The sequence below is a fragment of the Anas acuta genome, chromosome 7, assembly GCF_963932015.1.
Source record: "Anas acuta chromosome 7, bAnaAcu1.1, whole genome shotgun sequence".
In the NCBI taxonomy this organism is placed as follows: domain Eukaryota; kingdom Metazoa; phylum Chordata; class Aves; order Anseriformes; family Anatidae; genus Anas; species Anas acuta.
Window position 1 is genome coordinate 21,378,098 of NC_088985.1, and position 7,692 is coordinate 21,385,789.

The window sequence follows — 7,692 nt, forward strand, 5'->3', positions numbered from 1 at the left end:
TTAACAGACATGATTTGGCTCAACCTCTAGGGCTGTAGTGTTAAGAAAGTGGATCCCTGAGTTTTCTGTAAATAAGCTTTTAAAGAAATAATTCACAGAGTACATAATGACCAGAAAATGTTTGCTATTTCACAAGGACAGCTGTAGCAGGAGAGGAGGAGACCTCCTGACAAGGTTCCCATCAAATGATGACATGAGATATGTGACCTTCCTAACAGTATACTGGAGCATTGGTTTGAAAAGCAAGCTCCTGCTGGCATGATTTCAAAACCTGACCATAAATTAGTTCTCATCCACAGCTGTCTGAAACCCAAAGAAATTAAATCAGGTTCTTTGCATTGCTTCGTTCTGACAGGAAGGACAAAAATGTTTGCGTGTCACGATTACTGTAGGTGTGCATTGCTAAATCTTGGCTGCTGCGTAGAGCTTGATATGGTGTTGTTACCTATTATTTTGATGTAGCTGAATATAATATGGAGTAATTCTTACAGGAAAAGGTATTGATGAATACATCTGTAAAGAGGTATAGCCAATGAATGTTGAAATTCTGTCATTTTTCAGAGGAGAAAAAAAAAAAGAGAGTAGTGAGAATATTGCATTTTGTATGAGCAAATGCTTCAAATTTATAAGCTTGTGACTGGTCTTGATTCATATTTGTGGCTAGTTAAATTCAATGGAACTAAAGAATCTAAATTTTTAAAAGATATATTTGTTTTCTGTAACCATTTTGGTAAATTTTCTTTGTTTAACAAATATGTGGAATGTTCCTCCCAAAAGGGCCAGAAAAAAATAAGTAATCATGCGCATTACCTTGTATTGGCATAAGTGCTTCTAACAAGAGTAAGTTGCTTACTGAAAAAAAAAAAAAAATTAGTTATGAATTTGACAATCATATTAAGTGAGTAAGTTGAACTGAAGACTGATCACAATCTTTTCATCCTGTAAGTATTCTTAAAATTTAGAAAATTAATTAAAACCTAGGTATCATAATAGGGGGCACTTTTGATTTACATTTAAACATGTTTACAAATAATCATGTGCATTCCCTCCATTTGTTATGAATGGAAGCCTGTGCTTGAGGCAGGTCCCTGACCAGATGGGACCTCATTAGCTGTGTTCTCTCTCCCCTCCTGTCTTCCAAGGTGCTCAGAAAAGAAAGTGAGCAGGGTGTACATCATGTTTACACTGACCTGCCCTCTTCTGCCACTGTTGGCAGGGCACTCTGTCCTGTATTATACAATCTTCTGGTTTCATTTGCTAGCCTACTAGAACTCAGATTTGATAACTTCAGAATGTGGCAGAAGACATTTCTTTACCTGTGTGAAATGGAGCAATTTTCTTCACCTGTGGTTATATGTTTGGTTTATTGTGTGAGGGGCAGTTTCTGGCCATTCAGTGTTGTAGATCACTGAATGTAACTTCTGTTGGCATAGATCTGTTTTCTTAACTGTGATGCCTTGGACTTTAATACTCTGTAAATGTGATTGTGGGTGTAGAGCAGTGCCCTGCAGTAATCACTCAGAGGAGGCTCTTCCTTGCCTACATGGGAGCATTAGGGGCCCTCCATTGTGCTGAGGATTTTGTCAGTAATGTCATCACTACAGGTATTGTTGTGCTCACTTCAGGTGTTTTGTAAGTTTTGTTTGTTGTTTTTTTTCCCTTACAGTGAATTCATAAGGATAGTTCTTTTTCACTGCAAATGAGTGTTACTAACAAATTTTGTCAGGGGACACTGCCCTTGGGTTATTACTACAGTGCTATTACCTGTCATCTTATTCCTCACTGATCAAGGCTGTAAGGTCAGAGAATGGAGGGAGGGAAGAAGGTGCTACAGTAAGCTTTTGTACAGTTAAAAGAGCCAAAAAACTAAGACATCTGCAACTATTGCATAAATAAGCCATTTGACACCTTTAATAGCTTTAACACACTCTTTTTGGAATAAAATTAGCATCTGTGCTGACAGCTTACACACCAAATTTCAGCCTGATGCAAATTTGAAAAGTCCTGGATAGAAACTGTGAAAAATCCAGAGTTTATAAACACTACCTGATCCTAACTGACATTCTAAATAGATGGTAGTTAAGCTGCACTATTTATATAGTGCACTACTTCATACACTGGAAAGACAGAAAGTAATCGCCTTCTTTAGAAGTGCTGTACCAAGTATATGACTGGGTCACCTGAAGGGTTATTATAAATAGAACGACTTGGCTGAATACAAATGACATTATAAGTTGTCACTGCTGTTTTGGGAAGGAGACTGTACTCCTGCTATGATCTCCAGTAAATCAGATACCTCTGTACTCAATAACAGTGAATTCTGCAATATCTGCTGAGAATACGGGAGGTGGTGCTATATGCACAGCCACTTCCTTACCCCTCTCTGCTTTGCAGCACAGGGCAGATCTGCACCCATCTTGCTATCTGCGTCTTCCATGGGTCAGAGGTCTACAGGAAGCTCCACAACACCTCCTCTCCGCTCATTTCTTCTTCCAGAGAAGTCAGAGCGTGCAAGGTGGAGGAATGGGATGAGCTCCCTCCATCACACAGGTGGAAAAGGGAAGCGATGCTCTGCTCACACACTGGCCAATGACACCGTGAGATTAAACCACTCTCAAGAAAAAAAGCCTTCAGATTTATTTCTGGAAGAGAGTTTTGAGTTTCAAGACCAGTAATAACTTATACAGGGACATGGTATAGCTGTTAGTTTCAGTATCTCTTATTTACATATGAGAAGTGTTTAATGCCAGGATTCTTTACTGCTTTGCTTTGTGTCTTGGGGACTCCACTGAGTGTAGGTCTACAGACCCAGTGAGGGTCTACAAGATTATACAGAGGGGAAGATCTTTGTGAGCGATATTGGAAGAATTATTTATTTATTTATTTTAAGGAGAGTAGCTGTGGGTAAAGTACAAATTGGAAACATTTCTTAAAAGAGAACTACTTGGGAAGAGGTCATATACATCAATCCTATTATCTAGAAAAATGCTCTGCTTTTACAAAGTTTCCACTACTCAAGTTAAACACCGCTTCTTTTATAGAGGAATTCTGTATGGGGCAAGGGCAGAAAATGTGATTATTCAGTCCTGGGTGAATGTTTCCTCTGAACATCATGACTGAAAACCACGGAAGCAAAACAGCATTTTTGTTCATTTATTAAGTGAACTCAGTTGCCCTTATATTTAGTTGTGTTAGCGTCACTCCTTTTGTTCCACACACACCGATGGGACTTGGTACTTCAACTTTGAAAAGGAGGTTTACTGGAATAGAGGCTGTTTAGGACGGAGCAAGTTTTGGCTGAAGATGAGCATTTCTGTGAAAGCAGTTAGGCAGAGAACAGAGAGCTGCTGGTGTCAGAGTCAGCACTGCCCAAGGACATGTCCCGCAGGCTGCTGTAAGGCACAGCTGCAGGTGGATCCACACCTGCCTGCAGCTCCGTGTGAGGAGCAGGATCTTGGGAGAAACATCCTCAGGGCTTGCTCCACTGCAGCGACAGCCCTACCAGCATCCAGCAGCAGAGGCCCCCCTACGCTTTGGGTTCCCGGAGGCTTGTAGTAACAGAAGACGAGCAGGGCTGGTTTACCTTACAGAGCAGCCTGATTCACCAGCAAGAACTGTGTCTTTCTGAGGGTGGGGGCAGTAGCTGACCCACCCCTATGATTTTAGTCAATGTCCTGGGGCTGCCAGGACCCTTTTCCCTGCGAGATTCAAGGCCACTGCGAGTTGCTCCATTTATAAAAGTTTGTCATTGTCTTTAAAAAGAAATAGGAAACACGATGAAGCCTGTCACATTCTGACATTACAGAGGGAACACCAGATAATGCATTTAAGGTATGAAATGCTCAGCAGCCTTCAAGCATCCAGCTCTTAGTCCTGCCACAACCACCCTATGAGGTGAACTGTAGCTCTGTAATCTGCCCTAACAGTTTCCAAGTACTGCATACATAACTTGTCCCCACACTTCTTATTTTTGAGGCTCAAAACCTGAGCATTTCTCAGTGCTCGCTGTGAGCTCAGATCTGCAGCCTGGGCTGGGCGCTGGAGGCAGCTGTGGCCTCAGCCTCTGCCGACCTTCTCGCAGCTCTGCTCCTTTCCACTCTGCCTCAGAAGCAGAGAGGACAAGCAGATTGAAATGATTTACCTCTTACCTCTCACTATTTCTTCAGTTCATGGATGTTTACTTTTTTTTTTTTAAAGCAGATCAGGCTGGTCACCTAGCCCAGGAAGTATGCAAAGGTCTGCAAAGCCACACTGAACAGCAATCTTAATTCTAATTAGTATTTTTTAATTTTATGGGTCATATGATGACGAAGGTAGACAAGCAACTTTCTGAATTAAAAATTACATACTGCCTCAGACCATCCCCTTTTTAGCATGGCATACTTTATTATTATTATTATTATTATTATTATTATTTCATGTTTGAATAGAAACAGGCTAAAATCTTGTGTCTAGTATCTGCCTCTATACCATTTAAAAATAGTTTCCAGATCGGACATGACAAAGACAGAGGGTATCTCCTGGCCTCAGCTTTTGTCCCTTGCAATACTTGAGGGAAGGTCATGCTACTGCTATGTCTCATAAGATTTCAAGTGAAGTTAACTGAAGACTGAAGTTTAAAGATTGAATATAGTGGTAAACATATATTCAGGACAAGAGCAATTCCCAACTAACGCCACTTTTCTGGAGAGAAAAAGAAAAACCCTAGTAAAAGTTGTGTGGTTTCTAAGTTCAATCTCCTCGCTTGGTGATTTTTTTCCTAGCAGTCTCTTCTAATGTTTGCATCCAGCGAGTTATCACAGATAACCTAACTCTGGACATCACTAAAATATCCACTGTGTTTCTAAAAATAGAGAACATGATTTTTTTTCAACCCAAAGGTCCTGTTCCCTGGCAAGGGGTAATTTAATATTCAGCTTGCTCCAGTAGACAAAAAAAAAAAAGAGTTAATCACTGACCTAAAAAATCAGCTGTTGCCTAGGCACCAGTGACCACGAGCCTTTTACAGTTTGCTAGTACAAATAGTGTATTGCACCAGCCAGTGATGACGAGGAACCTGAAATGCAAATGTAATGAGGCTGAAAAGGCAGAACTGCGTATTAGCTTTTCTTTCTGTGTACTAGGCAAGCACAAGCAGGATGTATCCCATCTGATGATGCATCTTCAACCAAAACTTTACCATTTACAAAAGAGAAAGATAAAAAGATAAAACTGAGTATCTGATGAGTCAAAACAACACCTCAGTAATTTGCATTAAGTGCCTCAGATGAATTAGCTGAGGAAGTCTCTGCACCACTTTTCTAAATGTTTGTAAACTCTTTAAAAACATTCTGAACAGAGGAGAATAGCCAAAAGGTAAGTGAGACCTTAGACCAGTACATCTAATGTTAATCATAGGAGAAATTATGCAGATTTAGCTGGGGAGAGCTTGAGTGCACCTTGTGCACATGCCCTGGAAAAGAGAGAGCTTTTCTGCCTTACAGGTAAAGGCACATGATCCAAGGATGAAAAGATAGACTAAGACAAGCTCAAGTCTGACATAAATTCTTCTTCTCAGCAAGAATACTAACATGAATCGACTAGCTTGTCAGCAATGGCAGACAGATTTACAATCATTTGGATTCCATAGGACAAAATTTCAAAAATTCATGCCTTAGTCCAACTTCAAGGGAAAAGGACAGCTGACAACAGGGGAGGTTTGGCAAGACTGGGATCATCCTTATAAACCCTGATGTCTTGGAACAGGTATGACTTGTGGGCAGACATGGACTTCCATCTTCCCTAGCGGGTGATGTGGGCAGGTGACATGGGAGGGTAGAGCAGCTCGGGAGTTCAGAAGTCCTGTGGTCTCTGATTTTGACATGATTCACATGGCAAGTATGGTGAGCCCTCCAACTGAGTCAGCAGAGTAACAGGTGGGTTTCAGTGGCACCCTGCCTAAGTTCTGTTAAAAGGTCACTGAAAAAGATGCTTTTTTGTAAAACATTTCTATTTCAATGAATCAGGTCTTTCTGTTGAAACTGAAATGTTTTGCCGAAAACCTGTTATGTTGGAAAATTCCCAGCCATTTATCTCTCTCCTACTCCCATAGAGAGGAAATGGGTTGTCTCCAGCTTTTGCTTCCCCTTTCAATGTTTCAGCCATCCTGTGCTTCCCCTTGTGCCCACTCGGGGTCCATCTCATAAAGCACACATCTGTTAAAGGGTCCAAATATTTTTGTACTAGGGTGTGTAAGATTTTCAGACTATGAAGAGGAAAAAAAAAAAGTACTGCTCAATGAGAAAGAAAGATAGAATAGCTGTGTCACGAGAGTGTATCACCAACCAAACAAAAATTCAGCCTATCTTTTCTAAAGGACAAAGGCCACTTCAATTCCCTAAGTGTCAGCTTCCATAAGGGATCTCTGACATTCCTGTAAACACTAGTAAAGCATTTGAGGGCCAGCCAAAACCAAAAATTATTATTATTATAAATATTATAAATATTATTGATCATTAATAGTAATAACAATTACAGGCCAAAAACACCCCTACCATTCCTGTGTTAAACCAAGGCTGAGTTTGGCTATGGTTGCATTCTGACTTCTGACTGCAGAGGAACATGTGACCAGGTACACTCAATTATTTGTCACAAAAATACTAGCCAGGAAATTAAGCCTGATGTGTGTGTGCATGTGTGTGTGTGCGCGCATCATTCCCAAATGCCAGTCTCTGCGACTGTATCTATTACTTGTAAGCATTTACTAATCGTTTGTGAACAAATGTTAGCAGTTAGTTTGTTTCCATCTGTCATTCCTGTGCCGGTCTGTGCCTGGCCACGTCATTGTGCAGAGATGTGCAGTTGACTTTTTCCCCTTCCTGACGACTCAAACTCTTTGGATAGAAGGAATATGTTTGTGAATAATTGTAAAATAAATTGTTGTGGTCTCCTTCTGCTTGATCGGACCAGCACCCTGCTAAGGTTGGACTGTTCTCCCGTAAGTACAAGAAAATATGCTCAGGGTCATGTACTGCCATAGTCACTCAGGGGTGTTACTGTGCTTTATGTACGCTTATCTGAGCCAGCAGCAGGGCATGCCAGCGTGGGGTCCAGTGCAGGCTGCAAAACTCATCCAGGAACCAGTGTGAATGTGTAGGCCCAGGCAGCATGTACTTGGCATGAGGAACAGCCTGTGATTTAACCTTAATATTCCCTGACTCCCCCCAGAATAATGTGAAGTAGCTGGCAACATGTTATTTAAGACTTTTAGGTTGCTCAAAGGGATTGAAAGAATCAAGGAAAGGGTCCTTGGAAGGATAAAGGAGGGAACACAGTAATATTGTCTGTTAGAAGACAGGCCATCTTTACCCTTTTTTCTGACTGCTCCATTGCCCACTACCCTTGTTTATCACTTTGGCAATGAATGATTGCATGATTACATGCATTGCTTCATTACACACAGCACTGCTGCAACCAGCTAGCATCCATCCATACTAGCAAATTTAAAGCCAGTTTAGATGTGCCTTTCCCAGCTGTGGTTATATCTTTGACTATGTTGTAGAAGATACTGATGATATGGATGTAGATGATGATGTAGATGTAGATGATACAGGTAATACTGAAATACTGTTAGTTACAACAAGTAGGCAACAAGTGTATGCTACCTTTATTAGAAGTAGGAAAATGTGTTTATTTCTCCTTCAGTATAAGGTC

At 40.8% G+C, this 7,692-nt stretch overlaps 1 long non-coding RNA gene across 1 annotated transcript; it reads left to right on the forward strand.

Annotated features, from left to right (window-relative positions):
• The first annotated feature begins 359 nt into the window (after nt 1-359).
• On the forward strand, nt 360-4,577 carry LOC137859471 (uncharacterized). The gene is made up of 3 exons (XR_011098313.1): nt 360-941; nt 1,497-1,604; nt 2,395-4,577. It is a non-coding gene; the product is annotated as an uncharacterized lncRNA (long non-coding RNA).
• The last annotated feature ends 3,115 nt before the right edge of the window (nt 4,578-7,692 follow it).